We start from the raw sequence: 20000 nt of genomic DNA on the forward strand, positions 1-20000 counted from the left end.
TATTCGTGCGTACACACGTAATCCTTACTACTTACACTGACAATAGGTATTACAGCGAAATGAACAGAAATGTTTAAACAAAACAAAGATGATGTCGTTTTTTTCCACGTAAAAAATGTAAACAATGTTTTAAGCCGAATACGAAGCTGAATATCCTATAAGGCAGACGTTACATTTACTACACGTAGACAAATAAATGTCCGAAAGTACGCTCTATTATATACAATGTCTGAAATTTAAATATATAATTCAATATTGCTTATTCACGATATCTATTGGCTGTGAAATTTTTTTTTCTTTTTTAATATTTTTCCATGAATTTTAAAATATCTTTTAAAGTATCTTTTTTATAAATTTTAAAATATTTCTAAAAATATTTTTCCTTAAAATTCTACTTCGAAAATCGATTATACACGAGGAGATATTATAGTTAGGAGAATCTATAAACATTTGTGATTTTTTTCAAACGTTATGGGGATTATATTAATATTGGGAATAAAATTATATTAATATGGGGAATTTATATTAATATGGAGAATAAAATTAATATTTCTAATTTAGATAATTAATTTGGGCATTATAATCAATCAACTCTTCGATGTTTTCTCAACTATATATTTTATATATGTATATTATATATATATATATATATATATATATATATATATATATATACATTTATATATATTTATATTTATATATATATATGCATGTAGAAAAGAATTATTTGCTCTAGAAATATTTATGTGATTTGATAAATATTTTATTATAAACATTTTAAAGTAAAATAAATAGAATTTAGAACGCAATATGTGATGGAAAGTTAAATGAATATCATAAATTTCTATAAGCATCGGTGGTTCAGTGGTAGAATGCTCGCCTGCCACGCGGGCGGCCCGGGTTCGATTCCCGGCCGATGCAGGTTCTTTTTTTTTTTTTTTTTTTTTTTTTTTTCTTTAATTTTTAAATATTAAAACAAATTCTTAACATATTTAACCACGTTTAAAATCAAAATCATTTTTAGCTTACTTTTATTTTTTCTTTTTATATTCATATTCCAATTAATATGTATTTGATTCGCAATAAAAATTAAATCCCGAATATATGATTTACAATTACAGAGTGCGAAAAATATTATTTTATCTATCTTACGAATGTGTAAAAAAAAAGAAAAAAAAAAAGGAATAGATATTAAATAAATTTGTACAAATTTTATCTCAGACGACTTAATTGCTCAACATATTTTTCTTTTCTTTTACATTATATGTATATGTCAAGTAAAAAAAAAAAAAAAAAGAAAAACAGAGAAAAGAAAATTTGATGATTTATGAACCATTCGATAATTGTTTGCGAAAACATCATGTTATACGTTGGGACAAATCGATCAATAGCGAACGGTCCGTGTGCAATCAAGGAAACAGAAAATCATATTATGTCAAAATATGATTTTCATTCTGCTCGAGTTCGTTAGTTCGGCGCACGAATACCAGAACTATAAATTTTGTGAAGGAGCTAATGAGGGTCCATTGTTTCAACTTTCACCGAGTAATCTCTCCGTCCAAAATTCGAACAGTGTTGCGATGGAATTATGGAATTATCAGAAGCAAGTTTTATACGGTTAAACAAGTTTTTCTCGAGTAGAATTATATAGGGGAAAAAGATTAATATGTCGTTGGAAAAAAAAAAAGAAAAAAAGGATAGAAAAAAAAAACGGATGGAAAAATCAGAAGCAAAGAAAGAAGAAAAGGAAAGATGAAAAATGGATGGAAAGATAAGAAACGAAAAGAAAAAAAAGTCAAAAACAAAAAAGAACAAAAAAAAAAGAAAGAAAAGAAGAAGAAAAAAATGATTAAGACTAAAGAAATATGGGGGAAAAAAAAAACATAAAAAAAAATAAAAAAAAAAATAAAAAAAAAAAATTAAAAAAAAGGAGAAAGAATTTTCACGACGATCATTGTCACGGCATACGTATAAAGCTCACTTAAAGTACATTGGAAGTTTTCATAACCGGCTATAAAATTAAATGGAGCTTTTGGGAGTCTTACTCGAAAATACCAAGGAGTCTCCTGGATTTTGACTTTTCAAAGTAACAGCCGTTCTTTCTCTCTCTCTCTCTCTCTCTCTCACTCCCTTCCTCTTTACTATCACTTTTACCACTTCTGACTAGACATTTACACTACGAGCTGACGGCATCTTTAATGATAACAAGATTCTCTTCGCAATAGGATGTTACGTTCACTACCGTTGGAATCCAATTGCTAGAAGGAACCTCGTGGATTCCACAAGTGGGACATTACGGTAGATTGGGTACCGTTTAATGTGATTCTTTCATATTCCATGGCCAATCAAGTTTTCTTCTGGTTCGCGTGTAACAAAACTCCGATTTCATCTTTCTCCTTTTTTCTCTTTTCTTTTTTTCTTTTGTTTTTTTTTTCCTCCCGTCCTTATTGAAAACTATTTTCTAACAGACAAGATAGGATACATCTTTCTATTTGAATTATATCGCCCAGCGTAATAAAGATAAAACGAATTTCTTTCTCTCTCCAAAAAAAAAAAAAAAAAAAAGAAAAAAGAAAAGAAAATATATATATATAAATAAATAAACATTAACAAAAAAAGAAAAAAAAAATAAAAGAAAGAAAGAAAGAAACAACAATAATAATATTCGTAAAGTATGAAACATTAGAAAGATCGACAAAGAAACAAAGTGATTATTGCGCAATAATAGTCGATAGAATGTGATCAAATGGTTATCAAATAGGTATATATAGTTCGAAAATATATAGATATTCTCGGTCTATCATCTATGATCCGACTGGCGCTTAATTACGCAACTAAACGCCATACCGTACCATACCAAAGCCGGTGGTGCGCGCATGTTAACGAGCTAGAAACGAGTAGGAGTTAACGACGGTAGATAGTGTCGGCATGTAAACGGACTTATCGATATCTTCCGACTTCTAACGATCGATCGATGATCATCTCAACGCCAAAAGCCGAGAACTCCAAGTAAGAGGCTAATCCAGCTACCATCTATTAGCCAATTAAACTGACGCTTTCGCTATTGGACTTTGAATTCGGAAGGATCAGATCGGATCAAATCAGATCAGATCAGATCAGATCAGATCAGATCAGATCAGATCATTTGCAAATTCCTCTGACTGACTTCTCTGAGACATTCAAAGTGTTAAGGTTAAAGTGCCAAAGTTCTATCCCCATGTTGGCATAAAAAATTCAACGACCCTTACCTTAGAGAAATATATTAACCAACGAGAATAAGCTCTGAACGTGAAATAGAAAATCGATAATCCTATCTATCGATCGATCAATTAGGACACACCATTGTCTATTATCAATACGGTGAATGAACTTTGAATTGCTATAGAAAAAGAAAAAAAAAAAAGAAAATAAAATAAATAAAAACCACCCCTTTTTGTTAAAGCCCAGAAAGAATCGAAAGTCGTATGGTCATTGCTCGACGTGTCTACATTTATCGATATTGACAATTTTCATGCATGATCGAGTACGACGACACGATAGAAACTCCATTCGTTGGATAAGATGAGAAATAGAGACCGATTATAATCGATCAAAGAGAAAATACCAATCGACGTGGAAAATCATTGCTTAACATTAAAGCAGCACCTAACGAGATTCCCCATAGTATTGTAAAATATTTAACAAACAACATTTTGAAATTAATGACGAACAATCACGTATACATGATCGTTCATTGTGAACTTTGTCCATTCGATTTGTAATCATCGTTGTAAGAGAAAAAAAAATTTCTTACGTCATTAAGACAGAATGGTCATAAGAAGGAAAAAAGAAAAAGAATTTCTTATTAACGTGAAACATTGATTATTAATAGAGTTATGCAAAAGGATATAACGTTAACGAGTCGTAAAATTAATTTCATGTAGGATTATTGTTTACATCGAGCTATAACGTAGTAAGGATATGATGCAAGTCGATATAAATAAAGACACGTACAAGATGGTAAAATAATGATTTTTCAAATAATAAATAAGTAAGATTGAAAATTGGTCGAAGTGAGGACTCGAAGAAAGTAGTCATGGAAATGGAATTCCAAGAGTGAAGTTCGAGCTTCATTTGCCGGCTAATCGTGGGATTATGTTTTACGACAGCATCAGGCTGCCCGTACCGTTTCTAATTTACAGACTCCCCACGCTTTGAAAGTGGGACTCACTCACGTTGTCATTTTGCCGACGACAGTTTTGCCGTCTATACTCTCACTCGTCCTTTTGTATCGAGTATTAGTATTGGTAGTAATAGTGTATTAGTAGTAGTAATGTAATAAATAGTAGCAATAGCAATAGTGGAAGTAATAGTATAGCAATAATAATAATAGTAGGAGGTAGTAGTAGTAGTAGATAGTAATAGTAATGCAGTAGTAGTAGTAACATTGCAGTAATACCGATTTCAATATAACCGGTCCTCTTATCAATTATTCAAACTGCGAATGATTTAGATGGGATTTTGTTCTTTTGGTCCACCATTTTTCTTCGCACTTCGAATAGAACCTTGAGAAAAAGGGAAATTCTCCAAAGACGATTCCCGTTTGAATTTGAAGAGAAATCGAAGAGGATCGTATCAAAAACGAGGAAGAAAAAGGAAATCTTTTTCCTGGATTTTTTTTTCCCCATTCTTTTCTTTTCCTTTCTTTTCTTTTCTTATCTTTTCTTATCTTTTCTTTTCTTTTTTAACCAGGAAAACGAGAGAGAAACGAGTTTCCTCCTATTTGCCTTCGACCAATAAACGGAAAGAAACGATTTCATTGATATAGTAAGACCTTTTCTCCAAGTGAATGCATTCGCAAAGGTTCCATTTTATTTTTTCAATGTCGTAGGACCTTAAAGAGATAACGTCAAAAAGAAGAGACGAAAAGATGGCAAGAGAGATTTTACCATCCAAAGATTTGAACGCAGATTGATAATCCCCAAGGAAGGAAATACACGTATGTATGCATCTTCTCCTCTGAAAAAATTGGATTTGCAAAAAAGATGACTTTTCGATCGCGTAATATAAACCCCTTTTTGAAATGATCGAAGAACGATATATGTATACCTACTACTTATTACAACCTACTCAGCTCCTCTTTCTTCTACCTTTGGAAAGTACTATAATTATCAGCATATTACGAAGTTGCAAGGATCTTCTGATGTTTAACTTTCGAATGGGACGTCCATAAACGAAACTGGCCCCCATAGGATGATCACGAAAGAGAATCCATATGCGGTCGACGCCTTATCGCAACATAATATCGTAACTATAAACCGCTTATTACGATGATGAAGTCTTACGATTTTAATAACTCGCACGGTCCAACGTGCAATAAGATCAAGAAGCAATGAAATAAAACTCACTCTCTCTCTCCCTCTCTCTTTCTCTCTCTCTCTCTCTCTCTCTCTCTCTCTCTCTCTCTCTCTCTCTCTCTCTCTCTCTCTTTGATTTGCTCGTTAAATCAAGACCGTCCATTTTGTTTGCCCGCCCAAAGACATCAAATAGTGAAATTCGTGTGACGTCAGAAGCTCTTGAAGAATTGCATCGTATAATCGCGATGAGTATATATACGTGAATCGCGATATTCACACACAATTACACATATATACCATATAGATCTCTCTTGGCCAATCAATATTGAGTTTTATGTTACGTGTATGTATGTACATGGAGATTATGCAATCACGTTGAAGGTGATTCTGCAATTAAATGAGTGGAAAACATCTTGGCGAATAAAAGAGAAAGAAGAAATAATAAGTTTCATAGGTGTGTATACCGGTTATAATAATGCCAATCCTTATTTCTTCCTAAGGTGATCAATAATCCTTACAGTCCATTATGATATCTTCTTATGGTATGATCATAATGGTTGACATTATTTATTTCGTTTGTTTAATTGAACAATCATATTTATAATTACTCATTTATATGTTCTAACATTATAATCATAACTATTATATCTTATAAATGTCATTTCTCTATGTCTAATAAGAATTAACATGACAATTGTAAAAATTATTATTATTATTTATATATTTACATGTATATATTTTATATATATTTTTATATGTATATATATATATAATTTTTTTTTTATCTTACTTCATTTATCATGTAAACACGAATGATGACGATATTTGCGTATGATATTTCCAAGATGACATACTCTTGTCTGAACGTAGCAATTGCTGGATCCCATTATTACAGTGCAACGTTATTACGTATGGGATGGATCGGAGCAAAGTTCAAAGCAAAGTCCGAAAGGGAACACAACCGTCTCGAATCAATAAAGTCAAGATCCCAGACGTTCTTTCATACGGAATTGTGCGCGTAAAGAATTCATTTTCGATGGAAGAACACTTTGTCATTCTCTTTCATGATATGTATCAATGTTGTCGACTTTTTAAAGATCTTCATTTAGAGAAAAGAAAGAAAAACGATAATGTCAATGTCTGATATAACCTGTTTAATCATAACAAAACAAAGTAAAATTAAAAAAAAAAAAAAAAAAAAAAAAAAGAAAAAAAAGAAGAAACAAAAAAAATTCTGTCAATTTTGAAAATAATATAATTCTGTCAATTTTGAATATAATATCTGAACGAATGAGTGGAAATTAATTATTACAGATACGAGAAGAAATTAAATTCGACGACTTTTTTCTTTTAATTAATTAATAAATCCCACGATTGCAACGAACTTTATGGTTAAAAGAAAGAAAGAAAAAAAAAAAAGAGAAAAGAAAAATTGGAGAAAAAACAAGAAGGACTTTCCTATAGTTTCTGTTATGGAATAGAGAACGATGAGACGAATTCGAAGATACGAATCTGTAGTCTTTGGTATCCGACAAATGTAATTTTCGAGTAAAAACGTGGCTTAATACTTTTTATCGAGAGATCCCACTCTCCCTAACGCTGATTCGTTCCTACAGCTGTGCCGAAATTCCTACCGAGTCTGAATAGTCTGGGGGATCGTCATTGTAGTCGTGCAGTAGTCTGGTTTAAGCAAAAACTATTGCAAAATTCTTCTCTTAACTTCGGCTCCTTCTAAACTCTTTTAACCCTGTCTTATTAAGAGGATAATAACATATAAGAGTTCTTTATCATGTCAAATTTTACGAAATCAACAAGTGCAATAAATTTTTATTGCAGATGTGTTAAAAATTTTAAATGAGATGAAAATTAATTTGCAAGGATAAAAAAAAAAAAAAAAAAGAAGAAAAAAAAAAGAAGAAAATCTTTCGATTAAATTAAATGATTCTCTAACGTATCGTTAAAACAATCAACTCTTGTGATATGTGAAATAGAGTAAGAACAAAGTAGGCGTACTTAGGAAGAAGGATGGAAACAAGACGCGGAGTCGACGACACCACGTAAGAAACGTAACAATGTAGACGAGAAGAAGTTAAGAAGACCAAATGACCCTGGGTCCGATTGAAAGAGACCAAGGGCAGAGTTGCAAGGCCAGATAATTATCTTAGTTTCAGGTTTAATAGACGCTCGGTATTTCGGATTGGGCCTTTAATGACGGCGTTTACCGAATTTATATCCCCGTGCCGACGTAGTGGCCTCAAATTGCCCGCTTGGAATGATCCGAAAAGGGTCGTCGTCGTTCCACCTGACCAGTTCATACCAGGACCATTGTGGTTTTCTCTTTTAAAGAGAGATAGAGAGAGAGAAAGAGAGAAATTGTCCCCGTTCAATAAGTAAGATTCAAAATGAACCAAGGAATCAAAGTAACACGTGGCCCGAAACACACAGACCTATAAGACTTTGACAATGGCAAAAGCAGTCAGTCAAGTTGTTTCAACCTTCGAACGAGAAAGACATTTATTATCGTCAGAGCTCTGTGAGACGTAGAAAGAAAAATTTTGAAAAAGAAACCAAAAAGAAAAAAGAAAAAGAAAAGAAAAGAAAAGAAAGAAAACTAAAAAGAAGATAGAAAGAATCGTCCTTCTCAACCGATAAATATGCCGCCTCTATCCCTACCAACGGAATCATTCGGCTCTACTTTACTACGCTGTTGCTGATCCTGTTCGATGGCATATGCCTGTAGCTAGGACAAGACGTAAACGGGGGAAAAAGCGACGGAGAACAAAGGGTACGAGCGAAAGTTCCTGTTTGTGTCGACGAGAAAAAGTCCATCTGGCTGGTTGGTTGGTTGGTTGGTTGACCGGCTAACTGACTGGCTGGCTGGCTGGCTGTTTGGTTGGTTGGTTGGTTGGTTGGTTGGTTGGTTGGTTGGTTGGTTGGTTGGTTGGAGTCGTCGTGGTTATAGGTAGGGATAAGATAACCGAAGAGAAAGAGAAAGAGAAAGAGAAAAGGAAGGAGAGAAAGAAAGAGAAAGAGAAAAGGAAGGAGAGAAAGAAAGACAAAAAGAAATAAGGAAAGAAAGAAAGAGAAACACTTGTCATTGGAATTTTAATAGTACTACTCTTCGCGTAGGGCAGAGTCCTTCGTGTCGCATCAGCGAGAGACTCGCGAACCTTCAAGGGTATTAAACACCTAAATCACATGAATGACGATTATAAAGGTAACGATGAAGACAGGACACGGTCAAGGACCCTTTATGTATTTTTATTGCGAGCCAATCGTTGGAGTCTCTACCTGAATAAAAAGTATCGGCTATTAACGTCGGCCTACCGCATTGACTGCACCCCGAGGACTCTTTCTCTCTTTCTCTTTTTCTATCTCTTTCTTACTTTTTCTCTTGCTTCCTTTTTCTCACGGAGAACATATCGATTCGATCGGAGCGAGTAATCGATGAGATAATAAAGGATAGGAAACGTTTATATAGTTGATCAAGGAAAATTTACAATGAAGTACGATGGGTAGTTAAAGTCGAATGATAAAGAATATCGATATCTATTCGATACAAACTTCGTCACGGTAAGAAAATCAAAAGGAATTGCCCATTCGGAATGATATTACGCGTTTAACGCGTGCTGAATGGTTAAGTATAAATTTCTCAGTCAACGATCCGACGTATAGGTAACTGTTTGTTGAGAGCCAGACTACGTACCTCGAAGAAAGATCCAAGATGTTCGTGGAATGCAAAACGGATGCTTCAAATTCCGCAAACGTATGCCGATTCTACGGCCTCGTGGAACGAATTAGAGAACGGCCTGATGAAACGATAAAAAGTACTTGGCCTGAAATAAACGAGATTGCTCTCGCTTAGATACAAAACGAATTAATATAAAAATAAATCTATACGATTTCTCATCGATATCATTTGTTCAAATTTTATAACGATAATAAAATATAAAAATTAACGATACATTATAATATCATATAATTATTATCATTAAGTAATAATACATAATAAAATATATAAATTAAGTATTATACGATAATTAATATATGTAACTCAATAAAATTGTAACTATGAACTATGATTAAATAATATGATAATAAATCATAACTTTTATATATATTACGATAATATTTAATAATCATTAACAATTAACAATAATACATAATTATTGTATCGTTTAGAACATTGACTGTTGACCAGTGGTCACATCATTAATTTAAATAATCATATATATAATAAAGAATAGATATCGTTTATTTAATAATTATCTATAACAAATTTAATTAACTATTATGATATTGAACAAAGATTAAGTATGAATTATCATAAATTGGTCATTCATTGTGATGCATAGGGACGAGAAAAGCAAGTCTATAAAAAGAAATGAATCGGTGCCAAAATGATCAGAAATAGTATCAGAAGAGAGAAAGGGAGAGAGAGAGAGAGAGAGAGAGAGAGAGAGAGAGAGAGAGAGAGAGAGAGAGAGAGAGAGAGAGAGAGAGAGAGAGAGAGAGAGAGAGAGAGAGAGAGAGAGAGAGAGAGAGAGAGAGAGAGAGAGAGAGAGAGAGAGAGAGAGAGAGAGAGATGAAAAAAGTCGATGAAGATATGAGCTAGGAGACAATGAACAGTGGCACATTAATATTCGTAGCATGTGCTGGCCAAGCTCTATCTCACGTACACACTATACACCAACACAAATACAAATACAAATACAAATACAAATACAACACAGACAGATTTGCTTTCCCTCTCTTTCTATCAGTTCCCAAGTTAGCCCGAAGCAGCATCTCGTGCACTAGATTGAACTCGCAACAGTTTTCATTAATTACTAGATCTTTCGTATAGGTGTACTTGGGAGATTCGATCAATTTTTCTCTTTAAAATGAAACCGACAGAGAAAGAGGGATGGTTAATGGTCAATAATTTACTTTAAGTTAGATCGTTCATTAGCAACGACGATCACGATCGTTCCATTAGCAACGACAATCACGATCGTTCGATCGCTACGAATCGATTATAAAAGTTTTCATTTTAAAACCTGCATAATACATTTATATCTGTATTTCGTGTCTAACTTCAAAGATACATTCGATAATTTAAAATATATTTTCCCAGTGAGAATTCTTCATAGTTAGTATACCAAGATCGTTCAAAAAGAGTTGGAAGTTAATGACAGACAGACACAGACAGATAAACAGACAGACAGATAGACAGACAGAGAAAGAAAGGGGGAGGAAAGAGAGACAGAGAGAGAGAGAGAGAGAGAGAGAGAGAGAGAGAGAGAGAACAGAGAGAAAGGCTACATCATTATCCCAAAGCAAACAGTTAAGGAAGACTAGTGTGTAGTCTGACTTTTGGTTGAACCGACGGTACACATGGTGGATCTTATAAAAGGGAGAAGTACCGTTGATATAAAGCACTCACTACTAAAGCATGTTCACTCCAGAGAAAACAACGACGGTTCTAAAGACCGTTCATTAGTATCTAAGGACATATAGAATCTTGGAATGTCGGTACAGGGACAGTGAAAGAAAGAAAAAGAAAGAGAGAAAGAAGAAGGAGACTGAAAGAGAGAGAGAGAGAGAGAGAGAGAGCGAGAGAGGGGGAGGAGAGAGAAGGGAAAGGGGGAGGAGAGAGAAGGGAAAGGGATACACCGCTAGCCTCTCGAGGCTCCTTTCGCGTGTCTCCCTTTTTTAGTCGCGTCGTCGGTCCTTCTGCTCCTCATCCAACGACACCTGTTCGATTCAAGGGAACCTTTTCTCCGCGCCTCGATGCGAGAAGAAACCTGTTCGATCGCTATAGTTAGCACGTTCGTTGACGAGAGTGTCTTTAGAATGTCAAAGAGATATAAAGGGGATTGACCTTGTCGCGAGAATTTCCCCCCCCTTCCTTTTCTTCTCCTTCCTTTTTTTTTATTCTTTTTTTCTTTTCTCTTCATTTCTTTTTTTTTTCTTTTCTTTTTCTTTTTTTTTCTTTTTTTTTTAATCAGTAAAAAAACGACACGACATTCAAACATATCCAATAGCGGTTATATAGGTGTGTAGCATAATTTAAACAAAGAGATATTTTAACTGAGAAGAGACTTCCAAGATTAAGCCATTTTTTCGCTACGTGACTTCCGAGCATCAAGTTCGAGGAAGGAACGCCTTGGGAAAGCTTCTCGCGAGGCTTATCAAGAGACTGCCTCTCTCTCTCTCTCTCTCTTTCTCTCTCTATCTCTATCTCTATCTCTATCTCTATCTCTATCTCTATCTCTATCTTTCTCAGACGGTCTAACCCGATTACGAAAAGGATTTAGCAAATCATTCCTTTGAGAGTTGCAGTCCTTTTGCTTAAAGAGGACTCCTCGTCATCCTATCTTTCAAAGGATAACGATGACCTTCAGTCAATTTACTTGATTTTCATTATTATATATTGTATTTATTTATTCACTCGAACGTTCAGTGATTCGTTTGGAGTTGAATTAAAAAAAAAAAAAAAAAAGGGGTGGAAAAAAGAAGGGGAAAAAAAGGAGAAGGTTTCTTTTTTCATTAAATAAAAAATGAACAAGTAAAAGAAAAATCAAAGTGATCATTAAACGTTACGAAATAAAGATAGTAAAAATCTTTTCGTATTAATAATTAACGAACGAATTAACTAACCAATTAACGAATTAAAAAATTAACGAACGAATTAACGAATTAACGAATTAAAATGTTTGAAAGTTTAATATCGTTAAATGTCGATATTCACATGATAAAAGTGTCAAAGTTAGTGATTCTCGATCCCAAAAGGGCTACCGATTTCGATGGACGACGGTCCACGGTCTGTCTGGCTACGTGATGGAATGTTCTCCTTACCACGAACGAAACGGCTTTTGGTCCCGTCTATCCGTCCGTCCGTCCGTCTGTCCGTCCGTCCGTCTGTCCGTCAGTCAGTCAGTCAGTCAGTCAGTCAGTCAGTCAGTCGGGACAGTGATTCGGCAGGGAGCACTTACTTCGCTCTTTATAGCCTCCGAATCGGTACCATTAGGCTTATACCATCGGATAGGCATCTTGTAATTTCTTGTATTCTCGAAGCCGATCGACATTGAAGAACGACGTCGACATACTTCCACCGTGTACTTTTTCCTAAGATACAACACGATGTTCCGAGCAGGTAAAATATTTTCAGCTGACGTGAGAGAGAGAGAGAGAGAGAGAGAGAGAGAGAGAGAGAAACCTACGAATAGAAAGGATGAAATAACTTTGGTAAAAGGATTAATACGGGGACACTCCATAAAAAAGAGAAGGAAAGGAAAAAGTTCATCTGAAATCTTCTTACGATTAAGGGATTCTAATTCCATACGCGACTAACCCGATCTGATAATAAGAAATGATAAAACTCTAACGGATGATTCTAAATGATCAATAATGAAACGGTATTACGAAATATATTATCGAAATCTTAAACTTTTAACTCCATGATAAATAATAATTCATATAAGATCTATTTATGGTTAAGATTTTCATTCTATACGATTAATCTGATTTAGAGATATTATATTGAATGTTTGAAAAATGATGTGTCATAGATCCAATTGACGAACCTAACGATCAATATTGATCGATCATAAATAATGCCTAATTATGCCATTACTTAAAATATTATTATAATATTGAAAATAATCGTCTGCCGTTGGATGTTATTATAAATGAAAAACTTACAGTGGATTTTAGCGCTTTAATAAAATCGAGAAGAATCAACTCGAAGAAAGAAACGAGATCCGTATAATTTCTCTTTGCAATCTCCAAGTACCTCTTACTCCTTCTTTTTCTCTCACTATTTCTCTGGCGATGGTTCAACACCGGAATGAAATGCAAATTTAAACGCGTTTTCGTAAATCCATCGACCTCCGGACCGCGGAAGTTGAGTGTAATAGAGACCTCGATTTCCTGCTCGAACAAACTTTCCTTTCCAACGTGGCGGAAATTATTCGGCGCATCATGTATATATATATATATATATACATACGATATAAACCGTCTACGGTTTATCGTTTTCACACATTCGACCAAAAGAGAAAGAAAAAAGAACAATGAATCGGAAAAAATGAGAAAAGAAAAAAAGAAAAGCGTGATTACCGTGAACAAGATTACTCGAAGTGTCACATACCAGAGATAACACTTAAAACATTTTAAAGTTGTTCTTCGTTGTCAAGCGCAATCGGAGATCCGAGATTCGAGATCCGAGATCGAAATCGAGATCGTTTAGAAGAAAAGCGTCCTTACGTCGTAACGTTCTAACGTTGTTATTCGATTGAGCAATTCCGTTTGGGGATCGTGCTGGCTTATAAAGGCGAACATTTCAACGAGCTATTATGTTGCTTTGAAAGAACCTTTGTGTAACTAGCTCGATCGTATTGATAGATCGTAATCTTGTGATATTAAACGGGTTACGAAATGTTAGCTTTAGTAAAAATAAAAAAATATTAATAATTAAATTGAAATCAATCCGTTATTACAAAATTCCCTTTCTTCGATAAATTCGATCGAAGAAGGAAATATTTTATGGGTGATAAACATTTTTTTCGAAAAAACTTTTATATAATATCTAATTTTATTAAAATCATAATCCTGCGATATTAAAGAGAATAAAAAAGTTAAGCTCTTTAATAAATTTAATAGATAATTAATAATTAATTTAAACTAATTCGTTTTGTCAATGGAGTAATCGAAAATATGAACATTTCAACGAGTTATCATATCACTTCGAAAAGATTATTGCTCTTTCTCTCTCTCTATTCTATTATATTGATAAGAATAAACGGATTAAAAATTAAACAGATTAAAAAAGCTAAGCTTGAATAATAGAGAAAGAAAAACGAAATGAATAATTAATTGGTCGAATTTACTTGAAATTTTATCAAATAATCTATGTCATGTTATTATTATTACTATTATTATTATTATTATTATTATTATTATTATTATTATTATTATTATTATTATTATCATTATTATTATTATTATTATTATTATCATTATTATTATTATTATTACTATCATTATTAATATTATTATTATTATCATTATTATTATTATTATTATTATTATTATTATTATTATTATTATTATTATTATTATTATTATTATGAATTTTGTACACTATCCAAATCTCGTCTTAAGCAAATATACAATAAAAATTTTTCATCGTTCCGATCATACAATTATTTTTTTAAATTAATTCGTCTCAACATAAATTTTCATCTGTCAATAGATATTAATTAATCGAATAAAATTTGACGATAATGATTAAACACACTATCATTAATTTTCTGAAAAAGAAGATTAAAATATGTATATATGTAACGAAGATTAAATCGATTAAATAGATCGATAGTTTTACGAAATACAAATCCTAAGAACATCTAAGAGAATCGATTTCTCCAAGACAAGAGAACCAGTTTTAGAGCAACGATCTGACCTCGTCGATAGTCAGCAAGAATTCAACTCGAGAGCGAAAGTGCCCGACAAAATTTCTGGCACTTAAGTATCGATGAACTCGTGGTATATACATACATACATATAAATATATATATATATATATATATATATATATATATATATGTATATATATACTTACCACGGATCATCATGAGTTTAGATACAAACTAACGGTAAACTATCTCTTTGAGAATAAATTTAACCTATCGAATTTACCCGAATAGAATTTACCACAGATGTATTATATAAATAAATATTTATTTCAAATCTCAACAAATAGAAATATCTAATTATTCCAAACAAATTATTACTTTTTAACAAGTTCCATGTAGGGCCGATTTTTAATTATCAATTATTATTGATATTATTGAGCTATTTGAATGATACTATTAAGCTTAAATGATATTATTAAGTACACGGTAAAAATATCTAAGCATTTTAATCAATCATAAATAAATACACTAATAATATCTAAATGAGAATATGATTAAAAATATCTAATCATTTTGATCGTAAAGAATATTATTTTTAAACAAAATCCATTAAGGAAATCTCGTGTAACACAGAAATATACAGGAATATATCTTATATAAAAAGTTAAAAATTTCTAAATCATTTTTCAATCGTCCTATTGTTATTTTTTAAACCATATACACTGATATAAAAAAAAAACTGAACAAACGTACAGTAAAAAAATTCCTAGTCATTCTACTCAAGAAAATTATTTTTAAACCACGCGTATCATTCTAAAGCAATATACAACAACTCTTTCCTTCGCAAATTGTAACGCTATCAAAATCTCCCATTGGGCAAAGAGAGAGAGAGAGAGAGAGAGAGAGAGAGAGAGAGAGAGAGAGAGAGAGAGAGAGAGAGAGAAAGAGAGAGAGAGAGAAAGAGAGAGAGAGATAGAGAGAAAGAGAGAAAGATAGAGAGGAGAAGGGGGACGAAGCGAGAAGGAAATAAATGAATGACAGCGCTATAATCGTGCGGTCGGGATTTCGGTCCGGTCGTATTCATAGCCGATGGCGGGATAATTAGCAGAGCTGAATGGACTCTCTGGATTCACGCAGTTATTTTCGCGGTAACCGCTTGCGACGTGTTCAAATATTACGTCGTGGTTTCCACTGATTACGCCCTGGTAATATGTTTAATGATATCCAACTGGTGTTTCATTTTAGTTACCATTCTCTATCGGCAATGTAAATCTTAGATAACGATTTGGTTTGATTATTGATCATCCTATCAAATTAAAATCGTTAAAAGATCGAACGTTTTACAAACGACTATGAGAAATAATTATTATTGAACAAATGTTAACATAAAAATATGCATTAACAACTGCATATTAGTACTCGTTTAACGTATATAACTTAAATGGACGATCTTGTAAAAATGATATACTACTTAAATATCTAACCATATACGATTATCTTACTTGGATTATTCAAAAAAAAAAAAGAAAAAAAAAAAAAAAAAGAAAGAAAGAAAGAAAGAAAAAAAAAATGTCCGATATAAGTACGTACATAAATATTTATTCTTAATTATATACAAGATATATGAATTATATTTCATTTAAAAAATTTTCTTTTCTTTTTTTTCTTTTTCTTTTCTTTTTTTTTTTTTTCTTGTGAAAGAAACCGTTAGAAATTCTTACTCCTGAGCAATGCAAATCCTTTCAAATTGGCAACCTTTCGAAAGGTGAGACACGAAAGTAAAAAGGTACTCCCGGCTAATCGACGCATCGCAACGCATCGCGAACTCTTGCCCTCCGAAGAATTCACTGTGATATTCTACGAATTCGTAACACACAATCCTTTCGAGATCCATGCGCCAGCGCATATACGGTTGATTCTAATTATGAGTCGTCGACCTTTCTCGAAGAAGTTGAACCCCTCCGCGATTCCTCGAAAGATCATGATATTCAATAATCTACTCGACGTTTTTATTGCCCGATAATTTCAATCGACGGTAAAAGAATTTATTTCGACGATTAAATTCAAAGGGAAAAGAAATGGTTACTATTCGCGACAGTACGTTTTTTCAACGCGACTTATTTATATACCTACTTTATATCGGAAAACGCAAAATTCATTCATTCATTCATTCATTCATTCATTCATTCATTCATTCATTCATTCATTCATTCATTCATTCATTCATTCATTCATTTGTATTTTCAGGTATACGTTCTGCACAAACGTTTCGTTCAATTCAGAATTCCTCATACGTGCGTATGAACTTTATTCTTTATACTCAACAATGCAAAGAATTGAACATAGGGGAGACTTGATTATAAAGTATTGAAATACTTTGCAGAGGTTAGAGAGAGAGAGAGAGACAGAGAAAGAGAGAGAGAGAGATCGAATATTGCAAATACACACACATACACACACACACAAAACAAGATTTTTATAATAATGAGGAACGAATAGAAAACTTGCGGCTTGTTTATCAATAAATATAATAACAATAATGAAATGGAGACGACAAATGAAGAGAAATTTCATAAAGTACGAGAATTTATATTAACCAAAAAAGAAAGAAATAAAAAAAAAAAAAAAGAAAAGAAGAAGAAAAAAGAGAAACAAAACACGGACAGAAATCAATACAATTTTCCTTACTTCCGTCTTTTCTTACAATTTTTCCCTTTGCAGTACAAATGAAAATACGTTCGTACATACATTTTTGATGAAGAAAACACAAACGAACCGTACCGTAGGTATTTTCTCTTTCCTTCCTTTTTGTTTTTGTTTTTCTTTTTCATTTTCATTTTTTTTTTTTTTTTTTTTTTTGTACAAGAGAAACGAGCACCATCGAACTCGTTATAACGTGACGATGGCCGAGCAATGCAAAATTCTCGATGTAGGCACGAACCAGATTATTTAATTACCGTATTCCTCTCTTTCGACGCTGACGCTTTGGTAGCCGAATAAATATGAGAAAATAAATATGAAAATCTCCGTAGTGGAGATGTGGAGGCAGTAAAGGGTAAAAAAAGAAAATAAACAAAACAAGGAATAAAGAGAAACAGAAAGAGAGAGAGAGAGAGAGAGAGAAAGGGAAAGAGAGAGGGAGAGAGGGAAAGAGAGAGAGAGAGGGAGGGAGGGAGAGAGAGAGAGAGAAGAAAAAGTACGGTAATGCACGAAGCGCTAACTCACTGTACAGGGTATTTGCATTTAACCGAGTGTTACGTGTGTGCTCTCCCTCCCAATCTACAGCTGGACCATTTAATATTGATCATTACGGCTATTTCGTGCAAACACGAGCGCCATAGAATCCGTTTGACGTACTGAGATAAAGAGAGAGAAATGGAAAGCTTCGTCCATGATATATAACAGAAAGAGAGAGTCAGAGAGAGAAAGAAAAAAGAAGTGAAAGAGAGAGAGGGAGGGAGGGAGGGAGGGAGGGAGGGAGAGAGAGAGAAAGAGAGGGAGGGAGTGAAAAAGCTTTTGGCACGTTTGCGACACCGGTTCAGGACAGGTCCATTAATTTATAGTTTGCCGATTTTCCAAAATAGCTTTCACCGAATAGCCAACAAAAAATTCTTTCCACTCGACTGATTTATACTTCCGAAAGATGACCCTCTGAAGGAGTGATTTCTAGTAACTTGATCTATTTTTTTTTTTTTCCTATTCTTTTTCTTTTCCACCGTAATATAACGCCATTCTCTGATATTCAAATGTATACGTGCGTATAACTTAAATTGAAATATCGAATAATTATTATAACAATTATAATAACGATTAATTTTAAATTAATCGAAAATTCTCCTTTAACAATTACAAATTGATTAATCGCCCTTTTGAAAGATTTTCATATATCGTAAGATTTCTTAACGATCGATTATTTTCTTTTCAATCATCATAGTACCAATGTAAAAAATATCAATCAAAAAATACCAATCAAAATGTACCAATCGAAAGCTGTCTAGTTTAATCCTGAGGCTAGACAGAAACGACCGGAGAAAAGAAAACGAACGGGCGCTATAATATTTCCATGGTACATGGGTTTTCGACTCCGCCATTTGTTTGCAATCGCGAAGGACCGATAAATCGGGCGATGACCGATCGAGAATGGAAAAGCGCGTTGAATGCGAAGTTGAGAGGTGGGGAAGTGGAGTAAAAAAGTATAAAAAAAAAAGAAAAACAAAAAAAAAAAAAAAAAAAAAGCACAAAATAAAAAAATACAAAATATATATAAAAAGGAGAAAAAGAAAAGAAAAGAAGAAAACAAAGAAAGAGAAGGAAAAAGAAAAAAGAGGGAGAAAAAACAAGGAAGCAAAAAAAAAAAAAAAAAGAAAACAACGATCGAGAAACGGCAGGGAATGACTCGTCTCTTTCCCATATATACACAAAAGGGAAAAAGGGAGAAGGTAGAGAAGGGTGAAGGGAGAAGGGCTTGGCGTTTGCATCTAGGGTAATAACTCGCGCTCCAAGTTCGATATTCAAATTTGGCCGGTGCAAATCTTTCCCTCTTCGTTTCCCTGGACTCTCACACATGAACACATATACATAGCGGACATACATACATACATACATGCATATGTATGTACATACATACATACATACATACATACATGAATGCATGCATACATGTGCACGTATAAAAATACACATACACTTTTTAGCTTTACCTCTCTTTTTCGTCTATCATTCGTATAGAAAACGCATGAAAAATCCCACATACGAACGTACACGCACCCAACCGAGTGTAATAAAAGGCGTGAACGATGGCTATGGAAAAAGTCATAATCCACTTTTGTTTGCGGAGTTATCGGCCTTCCGTAATACTTCACCAACGTACCCCTTATCGGTACAGGCCACCGAAATAAACGAGCAGTAGTGTAACGATGCCGAAAAAACTTGCGACTGTAGAAAGTAATTTTTTTATTCTCTTCCCTTACTTCTTCCCTTTTATATTTTGTTTTCTATTTTATTCTTTTCTTTTCTATTTCTTCTTCATCTTCTTTCCTATCAAACAAAAATGAAATGAAATTTTCAAAGACGACTTTCCTTTCAGATTCGTTCGATTGTTACGTTCAACGAAGAGTGAAATAAAAAACGAAGAAAAGAAAAAAAAAAGAAAGGAAATAAAAATGCAAAGTTAAAAACAGTTCTATCATTATATTATAGCATAGTATGGTCGAAAAATTTCTAGATGAATTTTAAATTACTCCATTTCGAGACTTTTCTACGTAGT

The 20000-nt window shown here is 33.2% G+C and overlaps 1 protein-coding gene and 1 non-coding gene across 6 annotated transcripts in view; one reads left to right on the forward strand and one right to left on the reverse strand.

The window, feature by feature from the left end:
- The window catches only part of LOC118450247 (mannosyl-oligosaccharide alpha-1,2-mannosidase IA-like), a 92645-nt gene that overhangs the window by 63395 nt on the left and 9250 nt on the right, over positions 1-20000 (reverse strand). The window lies entirely within an intron of this gene.
- Positions 851-921, forward strand: TRNAG-GCC (transfer RNA glycine (anticodon GCC)). Its single transcript has one exon. It is a non-coding gene; the product is annotated as a tRNA-Gly (tRNA).

This window comes from Vespa mandarinia, chromosome 4 (assembly GCF_050613455.1).
Source record: "Vespa mandarinia isolate Hongniang chromosome 4, ASM5061345v1, whole genome shotgun sequence".
Lineage (NCBI taxonomy): Eukaryota > Metazoa > Arthropoda > Insecta > Hymenoptera > Vespidae > Vespa > Vespa mandarinia.